Here is a 24615-nt window from a genome sequence, read left to right on the forward strand (position 1 = left end):
TGATTCAGATTCTGAATAGGTTGGGATTTTATTCCTTAGAACATAGGAAAGTGAGGGGAGATTTGATAAGAGGTATACAAAATTATGAGGGTAAGTGTAAATGTAAGTAGGCTTTTTTCCACTGAGGTTGGATGAGACTGGAACTAGAGGTCATAGGTTAAGGGTGAAAGGTGAAATGTTTAAGGGGAACATGAGGGGGATGTACTTCACACGGAGGGTGTTGAGCGTATGGAATGAGCTGCCAGAGAAAGTGGCGTTCCAATCACAGACACACGTGTCCTGCTGAAGGGACTCGGCCTGAAACATCGACTGTACTCTTTTCCATAGATGCCGCCTGGCCTGCTGAGTTCCTCCAGCATTTTGTGTGTGCTGTAGAGGAAGTGGTGATACAGGTTCAAAATCAACATTAAAGAGAAATTTGGATAGGTACATGCATGGATGGGAGTGGTAGGGAGGGCTATGGTCTGGGTGCAGGCAGATTAATATTTCGGCAAGGACTAGATGGACCGAAGGGCCAATTTCTGTGTGGTAGTGGTCAGTAACTCTATGATTGAAAGGAATTTTTGTTTTGGAATTGGGAGCTGGCTTCTAAATCATTCCATTTGCAATTCAGAAACTGGAGTTAATAATCCTAATAATTGGAGGTGGCATGATAGCATAGCGGGTAGTGCAATTGCTTCACAGCACTAGCAATCAGTGATTGGGGATTGATTCCTGCTGCCATCTACAAGGAGTTTTTATGTTCTCCACGCAGTCTGGTTTCCTCCACAAATGTGTGGTTAGGGTGAGAGTTAGTCTGTGGTGACGCCAGAAGCATGGAAATACTTGAGGGCTGCCCCAGCACTGATTCGATTTGAAGCAAGCAACGCATTTCATTCTATGTTTCAACCTTTCAATGCACATCTGACAAGTACAGCTCATCTTTTAAGGATGGGATTTAAGATCACATCATGGAGAATTTGAACTCAATTGGTTATTCCTACAAAAATCATGAAGTGAACGTTTTCATCAGTAATAGTGACCTTGAAGCTGTTAGAATGTCACGATGTATTAATGTGCTAAAATTAATCTGGGCCATCACCTTCTTGTGGCAAGTGGCTAAGGAAAAGGAAAACAAATCTCTCTGACTATAAATACGAGAAACCATAGACGCAACCTCCGATCCTCAAATTCACCTTGTCCTTCTCTGACACCCCTCTCTCTGTTAGATTCATAGAAATGTACAGCACAGAAGCAGGCCATTTGGCCCATCTAGTCCATGACAAACTACTTAAATTGCCTGTTCCCATCATCCTGTACAGGGACCATAGCCTCCATACCCCTACCATCATGTACCTCTCCAAACTTCTCATAAACATTGAAATTGAGCTCACATGTACCATACTGTCACGACCCTTCACCTCATGTTCCCGGCAACATCCTTGTAAATTTTTTTCTGCACTCTTTCAATCTTATTCACATCTTTCCTGAAGGAAGGTGGCCAGCCCTTTCTAATTATGGCGCCATTTTCAAGGAATCATAGATCTGTGTTCCCAGATGGGGTGATAGGGTGGAGATACATCTCTACCAAAGGAGTAAGCTGCTCCTTTGCTCCGCGATCCTGCAAATCACCCATGAGCAAGGTGTAGAAGTTGTTGGCCCCCTCCCCCCAATCAGGGTCACGTGAAGCCATTGGATCTGGTAGTGGATGTTTTTTTTAGCAGCTGGTGCTTATCACAAGTCCTGGTTATGCGACCACTGACACGAGGCAGACAATCTCTGAAGAGTATTGATAATGACTGGGGTCACCCATCTTGTAAAGACACTACCCAGAAGAAGGCAATGGCAAACCACTTCTGTAGAAAAATTTGCCAAGAACAATCATGGTCACAGAAACACCACGATTGCCCACATCGTCCAACACAACACATAACAAACAAATTCCCGGATCGCTCTGTTCCACCACACTGCTCAGAGGCCCACTGCTCATTGAAAGTCAGCTGTTATCTAGATTACATGGCTCAGCTTGTCAAGGTGCTGTACTCAACCCCAGAGAACAACTTCAATAAATTTCTAGCATGGCTAAACCAAATGTGACACTACATCGCGATGACTCACACAGATAATAAACAAAAAGCCCTGGTAACTGTTGCAGCACAGTTCAATTTATATTAGATTTCTCTTTTTTTTATTACGGCTGCAAGGAATGTAAGCCTGCTATATCTATCTTGATGAATGTCATAATGTTACTGCCTGCGTAAAGTTCTTCGGAACCTGTCACCACACCCTAAGCCACATCAATGATCCCTCCCATCCATCCCACAAGCTGTTTTACCCCCTACCATCAGGCTGAAGGTTATGCAGCATTAGGACAACAACTGTTAGGATGGGAAACAGCTTCTTCCCCAGGCCGTGAGACTACTGTACTCCCTGCCAACACCCAGGTCTCATCACAAATGAAGTGCCAGGAGTGTTACACTGTTTAATTTTTAACATGTGTCGTAAATGCACTTTATTATTTGTTAATTTATTTGAGGTAATATCACTTTCTGTATTGTGTGTAAGTTATATATACTGTGTTGTGCAACTTAGTCTGGAGAAACGTTGTTTCGTTTGGCGGTATACATGCTTACAGTTGAATGACAATGAACTTGAACTTGATCTCCTCAGTTCCTACCACCCCACCCCACTTCCCTTGTTGAACCACCATGTTCAGGAACAGTCATTACCCTACGAGCACCAGGCCCCTGAACTGGCGTGAATAATTTCACTCTTTTGTCTTCTTTTGCACATTTGTTCTTTGTCAGTCTTTCTTTAGGTATATTTTTTCAGCCCTCGGAGTCTGTTTCGCCATTCCATCATGGATGAATTATTGTCCCTCTGAACGACTTTCTCCATGACCTTTGTCACCCTCATCAGGAACCTATCAACTCTGCTTTAAATATACGTACTCAATAATCTGGCCCCCACACCCATCTTTGACAATGAATTCCACAGAGTAACTACCCTTTGGCTAAAGAATTTCATCCTGATCTCTGTACTAAATGGGCATCTCTCCAGACCAGGGGTTCCCAACCTGGGGTCCATGAACCCCTTGCTTAATAGTATTGGTCAGTAACATAAAAAAGGGTTGGGAACCCCTGATATATTCTAAGGCTGTGCCCTCTGGTCCAAGACTCACCCACTATAGCAAACATCCTCTCCGCATCAACTCTATCCAGACCTTTGAGTATTCAACAGGTTTTAATGAGATCCTTCCTTATTCTTCTAAACTCCAGCAAGTACAGACACAGAACCATTAAACGCATCCACGTACAGTAACCCTTTCAATCCCAGAATAATTCTCATGACCCTCCTCTGGACTGTCTCCAAAGCCAGCACATCTTTTCTCAGATAAGGGGCACAAAGGTGCTCACATCTACTCCCAATATTATCTGGCCAATTACTTATAAATCCTCAGCATTACATCCTTGTTTTTCTATTCTAGTCCTCTTGAAATAAATGCTGACATCACATTTGTCTCACCATATAATGAATACAATATATTCTATTGTATTTCTTTATTTCCTGGTAAACACCTGCAAGAAAATGAATCTCAGGGTAGTGTATGGTGACATATACATACCTTGATAATAAATTTCCTTTGAATTCTGACTTCTTACTTCCTTCTCTTTGAGCAAGATTATCTCACCCATCCCCTATTAACACCAATTGCCAATAATACTGGCAGTTAATGCTGGCACCCTTTTTTGTACTCCTCTTCCGCTGCAGACAGTGTTTCCAATCAGACCACAGCCTCACAAACTCAATGAGACTTGACTTTCTCAAGGACAATATAAGTTTTCCCCAGTGAGTGGAAAGTTTGATTCTCTGCTGATGGATAGCTAATTCATTTCTGATCATCAGGGTTGGTGTGTGGGTGACCAATAGGTTTTAAGTTGCCTGCATGCTCATTTTTAGTTATTCTTCACTTTCCAAATTTCTTTTTCTTTTTCCTGCTCCTCAATAACTAAGCACACTCTGCAGCCACTTTATTAGGAACACCTGTACACTGCTCGTTAATGCCAATATCTAGTCAGCTAATCATGTAGCAGCAACTAAGCGCGTAAAAGCATGCAGACATGGTCAAGATGTTCAGTTGGCGTTCAGACCAAACATTAGGATGGAAATGTGATCTAAGTGACTTTGACCGCGGAAAGATTGTTGGTGCCAGACAGGGTGGTTTGAGTATCTCAGAAACTGTTGATCTCCTAGAAATTTCATGCACACCAGTCTCTAGAGTTTACAGAGAATGGTGGGAGAACAAAAAGCATCCAGTCAGCAGTGGTTCTGTGGGTGAAAAAGTCTTGCTAATGAAAGAGGTCTGAGGAGAATGACCAGCATGGTTCAAGCTGACAAGAAGGCAACAGTAACCGAATCATCCATGCATTACAACAGTGGTGTGCAGAGGAGCATCTCTGAATGCACAAATCATCAAACCTTGAAGTGGATGGGCTACAGCAGCAGAAGACCACAAACATACTCAGGGGTGCACCTCAGGGGTGTGTGCTTAGCCCATTGCTCTATTCTCTCTTTATACACGTGACTGTGTGGCTAGGCATAGCTCAAATACCATCTATAAATTTGCTGATGATTCAACCATTGTTGGTAGAATCTGAGGTGGTGACGAGAGGGCAAACAGGAGTGAGATATGCCAACTAATGGAGTGGTGTCACAGCAACAACCTGGCACTCAACGTCAGTAAGATGAAAGAGCTTACTGTGGACTTCAGGAAGGGTAAGATGAAGGAACACATACCAATCCTCATAGAGGGATCAGAAATGGAGAGAGTGAGCGGCTTCAAGTTCCTGGGTGTCAAGATCTCTGAGGATCTAACCTGGTCCCAACATATCGATGTAGTTATAAAGAAGGCAAGACAGCGGCTATACTTTATTAGGAGTTTGAAGAGATTTGGCATGTCAACAAATACACTCAAAAATTTCTATGGTTGTACCATGGAGAGGATTCTGACAGGCTGCATCACTGTCTGGTATGGAGGGGCTACTGAACAGGACCGAAAGAAGCTGAAGAAGGTTGTAAATCTAGTCAGGTCTATCTTGGGTACTAGCCTACAAAGTACCCAGGACATCTTCAAGGAGCAGTGTCTCAGAAAGGCAGAGTCCATTATTAAGGACCTCCAGCACCCATAGCATGCCCTTTTCTCACTGTTACCATCAGGAAGGAGGTACAGAAGCCTGAAGGCACACACTCAGCGATTCAGGAACAGCTTCTTCCCCTTTCATGTCACATGCCGGTGATAATAAACCTGATTCTGATTCTGATGTACACTCAGCGGTCACTTTATTTGTCACAATGGCGCGGGCCTTGGAGCAAGGGTGGACCCAAATGCAAGACACATCTTGTTTGGTTACTTAGATTTAGTTTATTGTTCGATTCCAAGAGAGCAAAGCAGAAGCAGGAATAGCGAACAGGATAAGGACTCAGGACTATGACTAGGCTGGGACCAAGGGTCTGGACTCGGACTAGGAATTGGCTCCCAGAGCTAGAGGAGACATGAAGAGGCTAGGGCATGGACTCAGAGCCAGAGACTGGGCAAGGACCCAGTACCTGGGTCTTGCCTCGGGCTCGGACCCCAGAACCAGACATGGACATGACATGGGCTAGGGAGAGGAGGAACATGGGAACACAGAGCCTCGGTCTCGGGAGAGCAGGTACATGGAACCTTGGACACAATCACAGAACACAGAGTCGGGACCCCTCCTTGGGTACAGGACATAGGGCCGGGACTCACACACAGAACAGAGAGCCGGGACCCCTCCTTGGGTACAGGACATAGGGCCGGGACTCATGACCTTCCGCGGGGCAATGGCAAGACGGCCTGACTTAGCCCACGGAGGCAAGGACAAGACAAGACAAGACACGACTCCCCACGGGGCAACGGCAAGATGGCCAGACTTACCCCCACAGAGGCGAGGACAAGACAAGACAAGACCAACACGAATGAACACCAGACAGTACCTATCTAGCTCGGTGATGGAACTAGACCGAGGTGCAAGCGGGGGCTGCAGATGAGGGCTAGAGGTGAGAGGGGCAGAGAAGGGATTCAGACAGTGGGGTAGGACAGGAATCACAGACCGCCAGGGCCAGGACTTGACATGGTACTCGAATGCCGCCAGGGCCAGGACTTGGACGTGGTACTTGAATGCCGCCAGGACCAGGACTTGGATGTGGTACTTGAATGCTGCCAGGGCTAGGACTTGGACGTGGTACTTGGATGCCGCCGGAGCCAGGACGTGGTGCTTGGGACCTCCAGGTAGTGCCAAGCTCTCGACTCGGCCCGGGAACAGTAGACAGCAGCTCTTGATTCTCTCCGGCGGGTTAACTGATGGACCCACCTTGAAGAGGAAACTTTGCAGGCTTGCTTCGGCGAGGTAACTGGACAGGGTTGCTCCGGTGAGGAAAGGTGAATTACCGGCACTCGCTTCGGGCGGAGACAAGGCTTGCTCCGGCCAGATGACATTGGCACGCCGAGACTTTGCAGACTTTGCAGACGCTCCCGCCCCGAACGGCTGAAAGCCGGAGACTATAAACTACCGGTTCAGCCGAGTGTTAATTGCCCCTAATCACCAAAGTCGAGGGACATGGGAAAACAGGGAATCAACGGTCCGGATCGTAACATAAAAAAGCTAAATTTAAAGGGACCCTGATCCGGACCATGACATTATTAGACTCTTACTTACTGCATGTTATGCTGCTGGCATTTAGGGCAGCAATGAAGGTCTTCCACCTGGAGGACCGGTGGACCAGTCTTAGTCTGGACTTTGCCCTTTCACCTGTTTGGCATGGGTGACCCTATCTTGATCGAAAGCATAAGGCCCTGACTCCAGCCAACATAGACCTCTGGGTCACTGCAACACACAAGCCTCCAAACCACAACAAGGTTGTGGTTCCCTCGAAAGTTATTAAAGTGGCCACTGAGTGCATATTCTTGCAAGTCGGGCAAACCTCTAGTGTGTTATCCATTCTTTCACACCTCCCTTCTGAACTTTGTCAGGAGATTCACAGAACAGGAAAACATCAAAACAGTGGGAATCAAATGGCAGCACACAGAGGAATCACTGGCTCACAAGTGCGAAATGGTGCCCTGGCCCATTTGAAAGGAGCTGAAACCAATGCAGACAGAAGAGAGAGAGAGAGAGAGAGAGAGAGCGAGAGAGAGAGCCCGGGAGAATACAAGAGGTTATGCAGATGCTGGAAACCTAGAGTAACACATACAAAATTCTGGACAAAATTTGCAGGTCAGGCAGCATCTATAGAGTGAAATAAACAGTTGACACCTCGTACCAAAACGTTAACTCTTTATTCCTTTCCCCAGATGCTATCTGATCAGTTCTGGTCACCTCACTACAGGAAGGATGTGGATACTATAGAGAGAGTGCAGAGGAGATTTACAAGGATGTTGCCTGGATTGGAGGACGTTCCTTATGAGAATAGGTTGAGTGAACTTGGCCTTTCCTCCTTGGACTGACAGAGGATGAGAGGTGACCTGGTAGAGGTGTACAAGATGAAGAGGGGCATTGATCATGTGGAGTCTTTTTCACAGGGCTGAAATGGCTAACACAAGGGGGCATAGTTTTTTGGTGCTTGGAAATGGGTACTGAGGAGATGTCAAGGTAAGATTTTCAGAGAGTTGTGGGTGCATGGAATGCACTGCCGGCAGCGGTGGTGGAAAGAAATACAGTAGGGTCTTTTAAAAGCCTCTTAGATAGGTACATGGAGCTTAGAAAAATGGAGGGCTATGCGCTAGGGAAATTCTAGGCAGCGTCTAGAGTAGGTTACATGGTCGGCACAACATTGTGACACCAGGCAGCCAATCTCTGAAGATGGGTCACCTGTCTTGTAAAGACACTGTCCAGAAAAAGACAACAGTAAACCACTTCTGTAGAAAAATTTGCCAAGAACAATCAAAGTCTTTAATATACCATGATTCAACCTACATCGTTCGACATAATGATGATAACTCAAGAGAATCTGCTCTTCTGACGTAATATTTTATACTTCTTCAAAACGAAGACAAGATTAAACGATTAAATATAGTTTCAACTGCTATGATCACATATTTAACTTTAGTATTTTGAATATAGCCAGGTAAATTCTCACTGCTACCGTCAGGAAGGAGTTACAGGAACCTGAAGACAGACACTCAATGATTCAAGAACAGCTTCTTCCCCTCTGCCACCTGATTTCTAAATGGATATTGAACCCATGAACACTACCTCACTACTTATCTATTTCTGTTTTTGCACTACTATTTAATTTAACTAATTTATATATATATACATACACACACACACATATACACACATTCATTGTAATTCACAGTCTTTATTTCTATACTATATTATCATGCATTACAACGTACTGCTGTTGCAAAGTTGACAAATTTCACAACATATGCTGGTGATATTAAACCTGATTCTGATTCTGAAATTTACAGAAGTACAAATTTCCTGTATAATGGTGGCACATCCCAACTAGCAGAAGCCCTCTGAAAATTCAATACTGGTGTCTGTTCCAAAAGCCTCCCAAGTATAAACTGCAGACAGCAAAAAATATCCCCCTTTGTTACAGTATTGAAGGATGGCTCCATAAGTATACAACTTACCAGAAGGTTAAGTGTCAAAACAGGTCTATCCTGCATTGAGCTTTAACAGTGGGCGGGGGGGGGGGTGGACACATCTTTAACTATATACTAATAACATTCATCAGATCCTGATGAAGGGTCTCAACCTGAAACATCAACTGATTACTCATTTCCATAGATGCTGCCTGACCTGCTGAGTTCCTCCAGCATTTTATGTGTGTTGTAATCATTCATTGATTACTGTTTGAAATCCCAGGGTGGGCTTACTACTAAAGTTATCATATCTAATATAGCTGACTAACACTTCCTGCCTCCTGCAAGACCGTGAGAGGTGGGCACAGACATATTTCTGTTGAAGAACAGAAAGACAAACAAAGACCCACAAAACACATTGAGGCAGTTGTAGGCTAATTACTTAACTTTACTGTGCGAACATCTCAATGGTAATTGTTAGAATGGCTCATCCAGGCAACCACTAGATAATCCTAACTATTTGCAAAAGTAAGGCAGAAAATATTTGCATCGGAAAGAGAGGGAAAACTTGAGCTTTAGTAAAATGCTGGAGGAATTCAGCAGTTCAGGCAACATCTATGGAACGGAATAAAGAGCTGATGTTTTTGGGTCAGGACCCATCATCAGGATTGACTTTTTACTCCTGTCTATAGATGCTGCCTGACCTGCTGATTTCCTCCTGCATTTTGTGTGTGCTGCTCTGGATTTCCAGCATCTGCAGAATCTCTTGAGTTTACTATTCATCTATTGTTTTCCCTTATGTAGTTTCAATGGGACACCACTGGACTGTCCCATGCCACTAATAATTGATATCTCTAGCCACAAAGTATCAGTTAGAAGTCAAAGTATGTACAGGTTTTATTTCCTTACAGGTTGTCATTTTAGTTAATCCATATTTATGCTAACCATAATGTCATACCAACTCCAGAATAATCCCTAACATAGGCAATAAACTGATACTCTGCTGAGATCAGCTATCCAGCCTAAACTGAAAGTGACTCTTCAGCACAGAGAAAGTTTTATGTTGCTCTTATATCATATGTTTGTTCAGTAAGTGGGAGCAATAGTTAGTGGGACGCTATTACAGCTCAGGGTGGTGCTGTTCGGAGGTCAATTCTAGCGCCATCTGTAAGGAGTCTGTACATTCTCCCCGTGACCACGTGGGTTTCCTCTGGGTGCTCTGGTTTCCTCCGACAGTCCAAAGGCATGTCGGTAAGTAGGTGAATTGGTCATTGTAAATTATCCTGTGATTAGTGTAGGGTTAAATCAGTGGGTACTGGACGGTGCAGCTCACTGGGCCAGAAGGGCCTATTCCACAATGCATCCCTGAGATAAAATAATATAACAGAGCCTTGAAAAACTTGCAACAATAAATATAACCAGGTTGATTCTGAAGCAGTCAATCACTTCTATTTGATATTTTCCTCTTTGAATTTAAAACTACAATGCTCTCACCATGCCAGGCGTATACACGCTGTATTTTGAAGAGGCTGGGCTGAAGTATCCTGAAACAATCCGATTACTCCTGCTATGGTTACAGCAAGGGCTTGCAGAATTGAAATATTGATGAAAACAGCTGAAGCTTGGGGCTATATCAACTCAGTCAGACAACCAGGGGAAGGAAAGCCTTCATAAACCCATCGATCAGGGCCATGGTCTGTTTGCATTACTGCACAATGCATTGAGCCTCGAGCTGCTGAGTTTGAGGCATAACCTCTCCTGAACGACTGACTAGCCGTTCGTATCTTTAAAGCACCATGCAAGCATGAGATTAGTTTGACTTCTATTTCTGTCCATTTTGTATTGAGAAAACTTAAAAATGTAAAGAAAGCACCAAAATTCACAGCAAACCACATACGCAAAATGCTGAAGGAAATCAGCTGGTCAACAGTTGATAAACAGTTGAGGTTTTGGGCTGAGAACCTTCACCGGGACTGGAAAGGAAGGGGGCAGAACTCAAAATGGAAAGGTGAGGGGGGTGGGGAAGGAGGACTAACTAGAAGCTGCTAGGTGAATCCAGGTGGGTAGGAAACGTAAAGAGCATTTGATAGCGGAAGAGAGCGGATTATGGGAGAAAGAGAAGAAGGAGGGGCACCAGGGGGAGGTGATAGACAGGTGAAGCCTGAGTGGGGAATGGAAGAAGAGGGAAGGGGGAAGGTGAAGGAAAAAAAATGAGAGAAAAAAAATTACCAGAAAGAGAAATTGATCGTCATACCATCAGGTAGGAGGCTATATAGTTGGAATATAAGGCTTCTTGGAAAATTTGAGCAAATAAAATTTACTTGACAGTAAGATATTACATGTACTTGTACTTAGAATGCCCAAAGCATCACTAGCACCAGCCTACCCGCCATCAAGGGTATACATATATGCAGAAAGGTGCTGGAAAAAAGCCAGCAATATCATAAAGGATCCCACTCACTCAGCTCATGGACTGTTTGTCCCAACCCATCAAGGACGAGGCAGCATAGCATTCACGCTAGGACCAGCAGACTCAAAAACTTCTGCCAGTCGTCAGGCTGATCAACACCTCCACCCATTATCCTTCCTCACCACCACCAATGCATACACATTACCGAACATCACTTTATGTACATACCATCAGTCTATGTACTGTATGTAACAATTACTTGTACATTGTGTTTTATAGGATTGCTTTTGTATTTATACTTATTGTGTTTATGTTTGCTGCACTGGATCTAGAGTAACAATCATTTTGTTCTCTATTACACTCATGTGCTGAAGAATGACAACTTTGAACCTTGAAAATGATGCAAACATTTAACGCAACCCAGTGGATACCTACTCTTTTTACTCAGTATGGGAAAAATGATCTCAATTGCTCTCTAATTATCACTTTATTTGGCATTAATGCTGGTACATTACTGACATTATGGGTTGAGGCCTGGTGCATAATGTAAAGTCAGATGCAAATCTGGACTGTCCCTTTAAGGCATTTCCTACCCCCGCCCCCCACACTATATTGAAACCTAAGCAATTGTGGTTACTTGATTTAGTGTGGTTGTAGTAACTTATGAAGTTAGAATCCATGTAAATAGATGATTTCCTTAATCTTGTTTTAGAATAATTTTACCCCTTCAGTAATACCTGTGCTGTCTGGAGCATGTCAGAGTCCATGAACGGCTGGAGTTTTAATTTAATTGGGTAGATCTTGAAACCAAATCTGTCATAATATAGCTGCTGAAAGGTCAATCTGCTATGAAAGCAAACTTGTGAGCTCTGTTTGAAACAGGAGTACCGTCCTCAAAAGCAAAGTGTCTCAGTGACAACATTATAACTGTCTTTGAACCATAATATTTAATCTAAATATTTTAATGGTAATTTTTGAATGTTAACCTGATGAGCTTATCAGCAATACGTGGACTGGACAGCAGTAATTTAACATTTTGATATTATAGGAGGCTTTTTATTGAAGAAGGGATTGGTGCTGTCGTAATTACTATTACCCTACCTTTATATTTGGGACCCATATAACCATTAAGAATTAATTAAATTTGCCCTTTCTAATTGGTTAAACCTATTTAATTGCCTGCTTACCATATCCCACTTTCAAAATATATTCAAAGATTTAGAATCAGAAGCTAGTTTAATATCACGTCATGTTGTGAAATTTGTTGTTCTGCAGCAGCAGTGCATTGCAATACATAATAATATAAACTATAAATTACAATATATGTATAAATTATTATATATAATATAATATACATCAATTAAGTTAAGTAACTAGTGCAAAAGAGAGCAAAAAAATTAAAGTAGCGAGGTAGTGTACATGGGTCCATTGTCCATTCATAAGTCTAAAGGCACAGACGAAGAAGCTGTTCCTGAAATGTTGAGAGTGTATCTTCAGGATTTTGTACCACCTCCTTGATGATAGCAATGAGAAGAAGGCACATCCTGAGTGTTGGAGGCCCTCAATGATGGATGTTGCTCTTTTGAGGCCTCGCGTTTTGAAGGTACAGCCACGGTCAAGCCTTCTTTGTAGTTCCATTAATATGTTGAGCCCAGGATAGATCCTTAGAGTGTTTGACACCAAGGAACTTGAAAATGTTCACCCTTTCCACTTCTGATCCCTCCTATGAGAACTGAGGTGTGTTCCCTCGACTTCCCCTCCCTGAAGTCCACAATCAGTTCTTTGGTCTTATTGATATTGAGTGCAAGATCGTTGCTGTGACTCTACTCAACCAGCTGATCTATCTCACCCCTGTACACCTCTTCATCAACATCTGAAATTCCACCAACAATAGTTGTGCCGTTAACAAATTTACAGATGGTATTTGAGCTGTGCTTATTCCAGTAATACACATTCAGTGGCTAATTTATTAGGTCCCTTCTGAGCCTACAGTAATAAGGTGGCACAATGTGTGTACGTTCATGGTCTTCTGCTGCTGTAGCCCATTCACTTCAAGGTTCGATGTGCTGTGTGTTCAGAGATATTCTTCTGCACATCACTGGTGCAATACATGGTTATTTGAGTTACTGTCGTCTTCCTGTCAGCTTGAACCAGTCTGGTCATTCTCCTCTGACCTCTTTCATTAGTAATGCATTTTTGCCCACAGAACTATTGCCCTCTGAATGTTTTTTTAATTCTTGCACTATTCTCTGTGAATTCCAGAGACTATTGTGCATGAAAATCCCAGGAAATCAGCTGTTTCTGAAATATTTAAACCACCCCATCTGACACCAACAATCATTTCAAAGTCACTTAGATCACATTTCTTCCCCATTCTGATCTGAACAACTAAACCTCTTGACCTTGTCTGCATGCGTTTATGCATTGAGTTGCTGCCACATGATTGGCTGATTAGATATTTGCATTAACGAACAGGTGCACCGGTGTACCTAATAAAGTGGCTACTGAGTGTATATTTGTTATCTTAAACGTCCTTTTGTGTTTTATGTTCCTTCACATAAAATTATTCTACGTGGTTTTAATATTTTTATATGAATCCTTCAAGTCCTCAATAACTTAGACTGCAATAATTTTGCCACTTCCACTTTTCATAAGAAATTAAATCTGACCACAATAGCTTTCCATTGTAATTTAAATTCCTGACACTGAAAGTTAACCTTTACTTTTTTTCTTCCTTAAATCCACCCCCACTAACTGAACAAATGGAGCTTGGCTACCGCTAATCTTGTATGGTTTACCCTTTATCTCTCTGTGATATGATCTTCTTTGCCTTTTTTGTTAATCATTGGGGGAAGTAAAGAACTGAATTAAATAATACATTGTCACTATATTAGGCGCTACGGTGGCGTAGCAGTTATCGTGATGCTATTACAGCTGGGGGGGGGGGGTGGTGGTTGAGTTCAGAATTCAATTCTGGTGCCACCTGCAAGGAGTTTGTACATTCTCCCCACGAACACATGGGTTTCCTCCAGAAAGTCGTCAAGTCAAGTTTATTGTTATTTAACTATATACATATATACCATCAAACAAGATGTTTATCTGAACCAGGGTATGAAGCACTGCTGTACCCATAACACACAATAACTTATGAGAGTAAGGATGAAATATACAGATGATTACACATAAATCAACTATAGTGCATAACTTAAATATTGTAAGGCACAGAACAGATTATACTTTATACTTTATACTTCATTGTCGCCAAACAATTGATACTAGAATGTACAATCATCACAGCGATATTTGATTCTGCGCTTCTCACTCCCTGGATTACAAATATTAAATATTAAAAATAGTTAAAATTAGTAAATATTAAAAATTTAAATTATAAATCATAATTATAAAATAGAAAAATGGGAAGTAAGGTAGTGCAAAAAAACCGAGAGGCAGGTCCGGATATTTGGAGGGTACGGCCCAGATCCGGGTCAGGATCCGTTCAGCAGTCTTATCACAGTTGGAAAGAAGCTGTTCCCAAATCTGGCCATACAAGTCTAGATTAACCAGTGACACTTCGAATGTGATGCTGTAGGGAGTTCAGAAGCCTAATGCCTTGGGGGAAGAAACTGTTTCCCATCTTGATCATTTGTTTTTATGCATCAAAGTCTCCTGCCTGATGGCATAAAGTCAGAGAAGATGCTAGATGGTTAGATGGGATCCTTAACAACACTAAGGGCCCTGCGTGTGCAGCACTCCTGATAAATGTCCCTGATGGACGGTAGGGAGGTCCCGATGATCCTCTCAACCGTTCTCACAGTCCTTTGTAGGGACTTGTGATCTTATGCTCGGCTGCACCCATACCAGATGGAGATGCAACTTGGCAGGATGCTCTCAGTGGTGCTCCTGTAAAATGCAGTTAAGAGTGTGGAGTGGTGGAGTGGGGGGTGGGGGGAGTTTTGTTGCTTCAATCTCCTTAGGAAGTGCTCTGTCTCCTTGTTCGGGACAGTGATATGAACACGTTATCTCTAAATAAATAAATAATATGATAAGGCCTATAAGGTATTTATGTTCCTGGATCAGTAATTCAGATGCTTGCAATAATTATCCAGAAAATTTGAATTCCAATCCCACCTTGGAAGTTTAAGAGTTTGTATTCAGTTTATAAAAGCTTATATATATTGCAATATTCTTCCCAAAGAGATGAAAATTAATTCTTCTTGTCATCAAGCCTGAGTAATTGCTCGGCTATAACTGGCTAGAATAGACTTTGTGTATCTATGGATTAAAGAAAACTGGAGAGCTACGGTATGTGGGAAGGAAGGGTTAGATTGGATCTTAGAGTAGATTAAAAAGCTGGCACTACATTGTGGGCCGAAAGACCTGCCCTCTGCTGTACTGTTCTATGTTCTATGTTCTATGTTTTATTAAGCACTTGACATCCAGATAATATTTCTTTACGCTGCCTGTTGGAAGATAGGTGTTAGCCAGGATTTTAGAAGAATCAGTTGTGCTTTGAAAAGTTTACTTTCCCATGAGCAGATAGACATCTGTTTAATATCTCATTTGAAAATATCAAACCTGACAGTAGAGAGTTCCTTCCATACTCCACTGATGTGTTGGCTGTCACTTGGCTGGCAGTAATTTCTCTTTGAGCATGGACAGCACTAACTCGAATAAAGGCTTGCAACCAAAAGAAACTGTCAAAAACTATGCTAAGTTGTTCATTGAAAGCTGTCAAAAGTTAGAAAGTAAACTGAAGCTTTGACTGGATTTCAGTTTGGTTATCTTTAAGCAAAGAGTTCAGCACTTTACCGTTTGGGTTGACTCTACTTTCTGAGGAGGCTCAAGAGAGCTGGACTTTACACATCTATTCTCACGTCCCTCTCCAGATGTGCAGTACAGAGCATCCTAGAAAGCTGCATCACTGCATGGTACGGAAACTGCACTGCGGTGGACAGGAAGGGTTTACAATAGGTCATCAAAACTGTCCAACACATCATCGCCACATCAAGGATATATATACAGAAAGACTGCCAGGAAAGAGCCAGTAACATCATAAAGGATCCCACCCACCCTGCTCCTGGACTGATTGTCCCACTCTCATCAGCAACACAAACAAGAGAAAATCTGCAGATGCTGGAAATGCAAAGCAACACACACAAAATGTTGCAGGATCCCAACAGGCCAGGCAGCATTTGTGGAAAAGAGTAAACAATTGATGTTTCAGGCTGAGACCCTTCATTAGGGCGCAGGGAGGACTCTACTTAGCTTCCACACCAGGACCACCATACTTAAAAACAATTACTTTCCCCAAGCAGTAAGGCTGGTCAACCCCTCCATTCACTAACCCACCCCTCCACACCCCCAACCACCACTACTTTATCATTTCCTGTCAGTCACCTTATGTACAGACTGCCTAGTGTCACTTTATGGACACGCAATCAAACTATATATATATAACCTACCTTATGTATTCATATTTATTGTATCTTTTTATTATTATTGTGTTCTTGATCTTATTGGGGATTGTTTTTTAGTGTTGCATCAGATTCAAAGTAACAATTATTTCATTCTCCTGCAACACACCTAAAAGTTGCTGGTGAACGCAGCAGGCCAGGCAGCATCTCTAGGAAGCGGCCTGTACCGTTTCCTAGCGACGTCGACTGTACCACTTCCTAGAGATCCTGCCTGGCCTGCTGCGTTCATCAGTAACCTTTAGGTGTGCTGCTTGAAACTCCAGCATCTGCAGATTTCCTCGTGTTCGCGTTTTTTAATTTCACTCTCCTTTACATTTATGTACAGGAAATGACATTAAACAATCTTGAGTCTTGAGAGTTACTTTGCCAGCTGCATTTAAAAAGTTAATGGCTAATGATATTCTAATGCTTTTTTTTAGCAACTTCATAACAACTCTAATATTATTTTTGAGTGTTTGAACTTATTTATTACATCTCACAGAAATGAAGATTCAAATTCTGTAATTTTAATATACAGGTTGGACCTGCATCTGCTTAGACAGTTTAAGTGCATACAAAGCACTATGGCAGTAATGCAAAGAATATTCTTATAGATTACTTTTACAATGGGTTTGAAATTTGTTTAGATAGATTACAGAAAGAGGGTATTAGAGCTTTTAAAAAAAATCAATCACCGTAAAAAAAGAAAAGAAAATACTATAACTACCGATTTCATATTATGATGCATTAAGTGGCAGAAAACGACACTAAAAAGCATTAATTATTAAATTCTGCCCATGTCCACTGGACAGAATAGAGCAGCAGATTTTGAAAAAATTAACAATAGTTTCCAAAGAAACATATGAGACTCAGGATGAGATTTCCACACACTGGTCAGAATATTCATCTTGATTTGTAAAGAAAGAGAAATTGAAAGCAGCAATAATTGGAAATAAAATGAAATACTTGCGGCCTGGCAGTGAGTGTAACACTATTGCAGCATCAACGACCGGGGTTCAAATCTGTCGCTGTCTAAAAGGAGTTTATACATTCTCCCCATAACGCATGATTTTCCTTTTCTTTACTTTTCAAGTGCTGCTTTAGTTACTAGTATTGTGAGAGCTTCTGATTTAATACATTTGTCATATCTTATATAGGCATCCGTTAGTATCATGAGACCATGGATTTGCGCCTTGGAAGGTTTCCAGGGCGCAGACATAGGCAAGGTTGTATGGAAGACCGGCAGTTGCCCATGCTGCAAGTCTCCCCTCTCCACGCCACCGATGTTGTCCAAGGGAAGGGCATTAGGACCCATACAGCTTGGCACCGGTGTCGTCGCAGAGCAATGTGTGGTTAAGTGCCTTGCTCAAGGACACAACACGCTGCCTCAGCCAAGGCTCGAACTAGCGACCTTCAGATGACTAGACAAACGCCTTAACCACTTGGCCATGCACCAACACAATATTTGTCATATCAATACTTAAAAAATAAAGTTATTTGTTCAATGGTTCAGTGATTTCATTTATGTCAGAGAATGTATACAGTATACAACCTGAAATTCTTATTCTCCGCAGACATCAACAAAACAGAATGAATGATCAAAAAAATGTAACACCCCTGAACACCCACTGCTCCCATGCACAAGCAGTGTGAACCCTACCCCCTCTCCACTTATTCCAGCAGGGAGCATCAGCACTCCCACCACCCACCATGCAAGCAACAGCAAAGCCCCAAAGGGAGACCATGATCTATAGTCCATCAAACACTACTGTTCTTCACAACATTTTGACATCCCACATGCTCTCTCTTTCACCAATAATGAACTCTTCAGGCCTGTGCAGGGCGCCGGAGAGCAATGCGCTCTGAGGTTTTTAGAGCACCTGAATTGGTCCATTGTTGTTTAATGAGAGTCATTGATCAGTTAGATTTCCTTATCTTTTTCCTGAGCTACTTGCTCTCTGTAATGTTGGTGCCTTCTGTGTAAACTCGCTAAGTTTATTTTGATAGGCACAGGGATTATGCGTTATTTGTATTATTTAAGCAAGCGCCCAATTAGCGCTAATCACGGGGTCCTAGTTTTGGGAATGTTATGTCTCGCAGAGTGGCTTGGCCGAGCCACCACTGTTCTGTTGGAACTCGTTGCTCCCAGAGGAAGATGCCTGTGTTTGACCTCTCTCTCTCTCTCTCTCTCTCTCTCTCTCTCTCTCTCTCTCCCCCTCTCGCTCGATGCTCCCGGAGGATGGTGGCAGAGTCTTGGGTCTTGGGCAAGGTTTAATCAGTGCAGTTTGTGATTGGACTTTGCAGTTCAGGTTATATGTGTTTCTGGTTTCTGTTTACTCCTTTTTTTTGCAATTTTGTGTGATTTTGATCAGGGTATGCTGGTTCTGCACCCTGCTGTCAATAAACAACACGGCGTTACATTGAACTGAATTAAACTGAACATTCCTGGACTGTTTCAATTACTCTGTGGTTTGCTGTTTTATATTCAATGTTTTTCATTCGTTTTTTGCCATTTGCTCAATTTGTTCCTTTTCTGCCTGTTGTTTTCTTTGAATGGGTTCCATGGTGTTTCTTTGTTTAATGGTTGTCTCTGGAAAGACAAAATCTCAGGGTTGTATACTGCATACATACTTTGATAATAAATGTACTTTGAACCTTTGAATTTTATGAATAAACTCTGTCGCTGTCTTTGGAGTCTGTCTTTCCTCTGCAGCTGAGTTCCGACATTGCCAGCGCACATCGTGACAGTTACCATTTATTTTAGAGTTGAATTCATGTCAAAATTCTTCATTTAAAAAAAGTAAAGTCCATATTCTTGAAATGTTGAAATAAAACAGAGAAAATTGTCTGTCTGAGCAGAGCTTCAGCTGTTCTACATGCTGGCAGTAGAGGACCTAGAGCGGGAGTTCCCAAAATGGGCTCCATGGACCCTTTGGCTAATGGTAAGGCTCCATGGCATAAAAAAGGTAGGGAACCCTGACCTGGGCTGGGGGGGGGGGGTCTGTGGAACTATGTTTATCTAAGTGGCAACCTAAATATTACTAGCAATTGCTAAAGAACAGAGTAAAACATCCTTTTATGCTTCAACAATGTATAAAGTTCAAATATATTGCCATGTATTACAGCTTAGGGAGTGAAAAGTTCAGAGTTCAATTCTGACACTGCAAGGAGCTTGTGTGTTCTCCCCACGAACACATGGGTTTCCTCCAGGTGCTCTGGTTTCCTCCCACATTCCAAAGACAGACCAGTTAGTAGGTATTCTACCCAGTATTACATTCTGTTGTGCTGTACACTATGAAAAGGGACACTATGGTTCTTCCTCAAGTCCTTGCCAATGCTCTGAGAAAATCTCCATTGAAAATTATTTCGCATGTCAAAGGTAGACTTAGTGGGCACAGCCTCAGAATCCAACGGCGAGGAGGAACTTCTTTAGCCAGAGGGTGGGGAATCTGTGGAATTCATTGCCATAGATGGCTGTGGAGGCCAAGTCACTTAAAGCAGAGGTTGATAGTTTCTTGATTAGTAAGGGCATCAAAGTTACAGGGAGAAGACAGGAGGATGGGGTTGAGAGGGATAATAAATCAGCCATGAACAAATGGTGGAGCAGACGTGATTGGCTGAATGGTCTAATTCTGCTCCTGCATCAGATGGTCTTATGGTCTTCATTCTCTTTCATTCTCATCTGCTGTGAGATGACTCAGCTTCCTCTGATATTATTTATTCTTAATTTTCTCAGGATCTGGAAAAGCCAGCATTGATCGCCATTACAGTCCCTTCCTGTGAAGGCCCTTCCGGAGTATGGATTTTCAGAGTTTAGACTGAATAAAGATGAAGGATCATTGAGCAACGTACTCAAAATGCTGGAGGGGCTCAGTAGGTCAGGCTGCATCCATGGAGGAGGATAAACAGTCAATGCCTCATGCTGAGAAATTCATCAGGTTTGGAAAGGAAGGGAGGAGAAGAAGTCAAAACATGAACGTGGAGGGAGGGGAACGAGTACCAGCATGCAGGTGATAGGTGAGACCAGATGAGGGGAAGGTTTCTGGGTGGGGAAAGAGAGATGAAGCAAAAGGCTGAGAGGGGATAAGTGAAAGGTAAAGGGCTGAAGAAGAAGGAATGAACGTGAAAGATAGGGCTTTGAATTATTAAGTAACAATTAATGGAAATACAGATGTAACACAACAGAATGGATGAGACTGGCTTCTGAAGTCCAAATACTGTAAAATGATTTTTAAAATTTGAAGTAGTGAACCAAGTTAAGTTGGTCTGCATGTGGACTGCAGAATAAATGCAACAACCTCACATTCCCAGTGAGAAATCTATGTCTAATATGGCCCCAGTTGGAGATGGATCTACATCTCCCGTTAAAGGTTAATGCAGCTCCTCACTCCTCGGACAGAATCGGAAAAATACTCAAAAGTTGTTGAGCGAGCTAAACATATTTCAGTCACTGCCTGAAAGCAAATGCAAAAGCCCGGCTCATTGCCATTGTAAAGGCAGCTGAAAGGCAGTTTGGGTGAGCCATAAAAGAGTTTGTGCTACAGACTTTTCTTTGTCCAGTATCTCTGATGAAGAGGGTTTCCACCATTGTTCCAGTTTTCCTTAAAGAAACATAAAGGCATAGACTGGGTGGAGAGCCAGAGACTTTTTCCCAGGGCAGAAAGGGCTAATACCAGGGGTCATAATTTGAAGGTGATTAGAGGAATGTATAGGGAGGATGTCAAAGGTAAGTTTTTTCACACAGAGAGTGGTGGATGCATGGAACGACATGGTGGTAGAGGCAGATAGTTTAGGGGCAACTCAGAGACTCTTAGGCAGAGAATAAAAAAGTAGAGGGCTCTGTAGGAGGGAAGAGTTAGATTGATGATAGAGTAATTTCAACTTCAGCCCAACATTGTAGGATGCTGTTCTATGTTCTACGTTCTAAATTTCAGTGTTTCTTTATCTTTCACCGCGATTTTATTTAAAGATGAAACTACAATAGTGATTAATTGAAATCACCCCCTGGGCTCCCTTTGTTATGTTTTGCAACTTCAAACATTTAAGGTAAGTTAGCAAATTTATAGATCTATAGCCTCATTGCCTAAAGCGGCATTGTAGTTTCCGAGATAGTTGAAAGAATGTTGGTGTTAACTACATTTAGAGAGAGTGCAAAGCAGATTTATGAGTATAGGTTGAGTGAGCTAGAGCTTTTCTCTTTGGAGAGAAGAAAGATGGGGGGATAACTTGATAGAGTTGTACAAATGGCAGAGATGACTATCGCTTGGTAGCACTCACATCAACAGTGACCAAATGCTTTGAAAGGTTGGTCATGCCTAGACTGAACTCTTGCCTCAGCAAGGACCTGGACCCATTGCAGTTTGACAATCGCTACAATAGGTCAATGGCAGATGCAATCTCAATGGCTCTTCACATGGACTTAGACCACCTGGACAACACAAACACCAATAGCCTGGCACTAAACATCAGCAAGAAGAAAGAATCGATTGTGGACTTCAGGAAGGGTAAGACGAAAGAGCACATACCAATCCTCATAGAGGGATCAGAAGTGGAGAGAGTGAGCAGTTTCAAGTTCCTGGGTGTCAAGATCTCTGAGGACCTGACCTGGTCCCAACATATCGATGCAGGTATAAGAAGGCAAGACAGTGACTATACTTCATTAGGAGTTTGAAGAGACTTGACATGTCAACGAATACACTCAAAAACTTCTATAGATGTACCATGGAGAGCATTTGACAGGCTGCATCACTGTCTGATATAGGGGTGGGGGGCTACTACACAGGACAGAAAGAAGCTGCAGAGGGTTGTAAATTTAGTCAGCTCTATCTTGGGTACCAGCCTACAAAGTACCATGGACTTTGTAGGGAGCGGTGTCTCAGAAAGGCAGCGTCCATTATTAAGGATCTCCAGCACCAACGGCATGCCCTTTTCTCACTGTTACCGTCAGGTAGGAGGTACAGAAACCTAAAGGCACACACTCAGTGATTCAGGAACAGCTTCTTACCTTCTGCCATCCGATTCCTAAATGGACATTGAACCCATGAACACTACCTCACTTTTTTAATATACATTATTTCTGTTTTTTGCGCGATTTTAATCTATTCAATATACGTCTACTGTAAATTGATTTATGGATTTATTTATGATTATTATTATTATTATTTTCCTCTTTTTCTATATTATGTATTGCATTGAACTTTTGCTGCTAAGTTAACGAATTTCACAACACATGCCGGTGATAATAAACCTGATTCTGATTTTGATTCTGAGAATGGACAGTCAGAGTTGTCAGACAGAGTTGATGAGTGAATGGAACACACAGCCAGAGATGGTGGTAGAGGCAGATACAATAGCAACATTTCAGAGACCCTTACACTGGCACATAGATGAAAGACAAATGGAGGGTTATCTTAAGTAGATTAAGGTGTTGACACGACACTAGGCTGAATGGCCTGTACTGTGCTGTAGTGATCTATGTTCTAAAACATTAAACTGATTCCAAGGAAGGCACAAGAGTCTGGGAATATGGGTGTAACTTCATTCTTTAATTTTAGTGAAGTGCACACATATCATCTGGTAGCTTGATGATGTAGGTAATTCACGCATTATTACATATAACTCATTCTTAATTATTTAAACAGACAAGAATGCTTAAATAAACTATATATTATTGAAATATTAAATCCTCCATGGCTTAGCTATAAATTCCAACTTAATCGAGAATGCATCTCAATGATATACACAGTATACTATATAATGCAACTACTATATACAGATATCCACAGCATAGTAAATTTTAAATTGTCCGTCCTCCTTCCCTTTCTCCAATGGTCCACTCTCCTCGCCTATCATACTCCTTCCTCTCCAGCCCATTATCTTTCCCACCCACCCGGCTTCACCAGTTACCTTCCAGCTAGCCTCCTTCCCCTCCTCCCATCCTTTTACTCTAGCATCATCCCCCTTCCCGAAGAAGAGCCTCGGCCCGAAACGTCAACTGTTTATACCCAGCTACAAGATGCTGCCTGACCTGCTGAGTTCCTCCAGCATTTTGTGTGTGTTGCTTTGGATTTCCAGCAGACTTTCTCGTGTTGATAGTGATTAAAAATCCTGTTGCCATTTTGTACTTTCTAAACACAGTTTCCTTAAAAGAAATACGTAAAAAAGATTATATAAAATATGAGAAAGATAAAAGAAATATTCAATATTTTCATGAATGAAATATATCAGTCCTGTTCTTCCATTAAGAGGCTATGCTATAGGTAGGACTTGCTTACATCCCAGAACGTCTGGATTCTTTACATTCAGCTCAGCTCCTTTTACATCAACTGCCCTTGACAGCAACTGTGGACAGGAGGGCTGTACAATGAGTAGTTAAAACTGCCCAACACGTCTCCAGCACCAGTCTACCCGCCATCAAGAACATATACACAGAAAGGTGCCGGAAAAAAGCCAGCAACATCATAAAGGATCCAACCCACTCTGTTCATGAACGTTTTGGGAACAGCATCCATGCCAGGACCAGTGGTCTCAAAAAATCTGTTACTTCCCCCAAGCAGTCAGGCCGATCAACACCTCCTCCCCTCCATACCCCACTACCATAGAGAATTAGAGTCATAGAAAACTACAGACAGAAACAGGCCCTTTGGCCCATCTAGTCGATGCTAAACCATTTAAACTGCCTCGTCCCATCAGCCTGCACCTGGACCATAGCCCTCCATACTTTTCTATCCATGTACCTATCCAAACTGCTCTTAGGAGGCGTTGAAATTGATCTCACATGCACCACTTGCACTGGCAGCTCGCTCCACACTCTCACCATTACCTTATTATTTCCTGTCAGAGTCACCGGACATACACGTACTCCTATCCTTAGCATTACTTTTTGCTCATGCAATCAATCTATGAATACAAACCAGCTTGTATATTTATATTTTTTGTGTTTCTTTATTATGTTCTTTATGCTTGTTGTAACACATACGAAATGCAGGTCAGACAGCATCTCTGGAAAGGAATAAAGAGTCAATGTTTTGGGTCGAGACCCTTCATCAGGATTCTTGGCCTGAAAAAGTTAACTGTTTATTCCTTTCCATAGATGCTGCCTGACCTGCTGAGGTCCTACAGCATTTTTTGTATTTTACTTTGGATTTCCAGCATTT

The sequence above is a fragment of the Mobula hypostoma genome, chromosome 3 (assembly GCF_963921235.1).
Source record: "Mobula hypostoma chromosome 3, sMobHyp1.1, whole genome shotgun sequence".
NCBI classification, from domain to species: Eukaryota; Metazoa; Chordata; class Chondrichthyes; order Myliobatiformes; family Myliobatidae; genus Mobula; species Mobula hypostoma.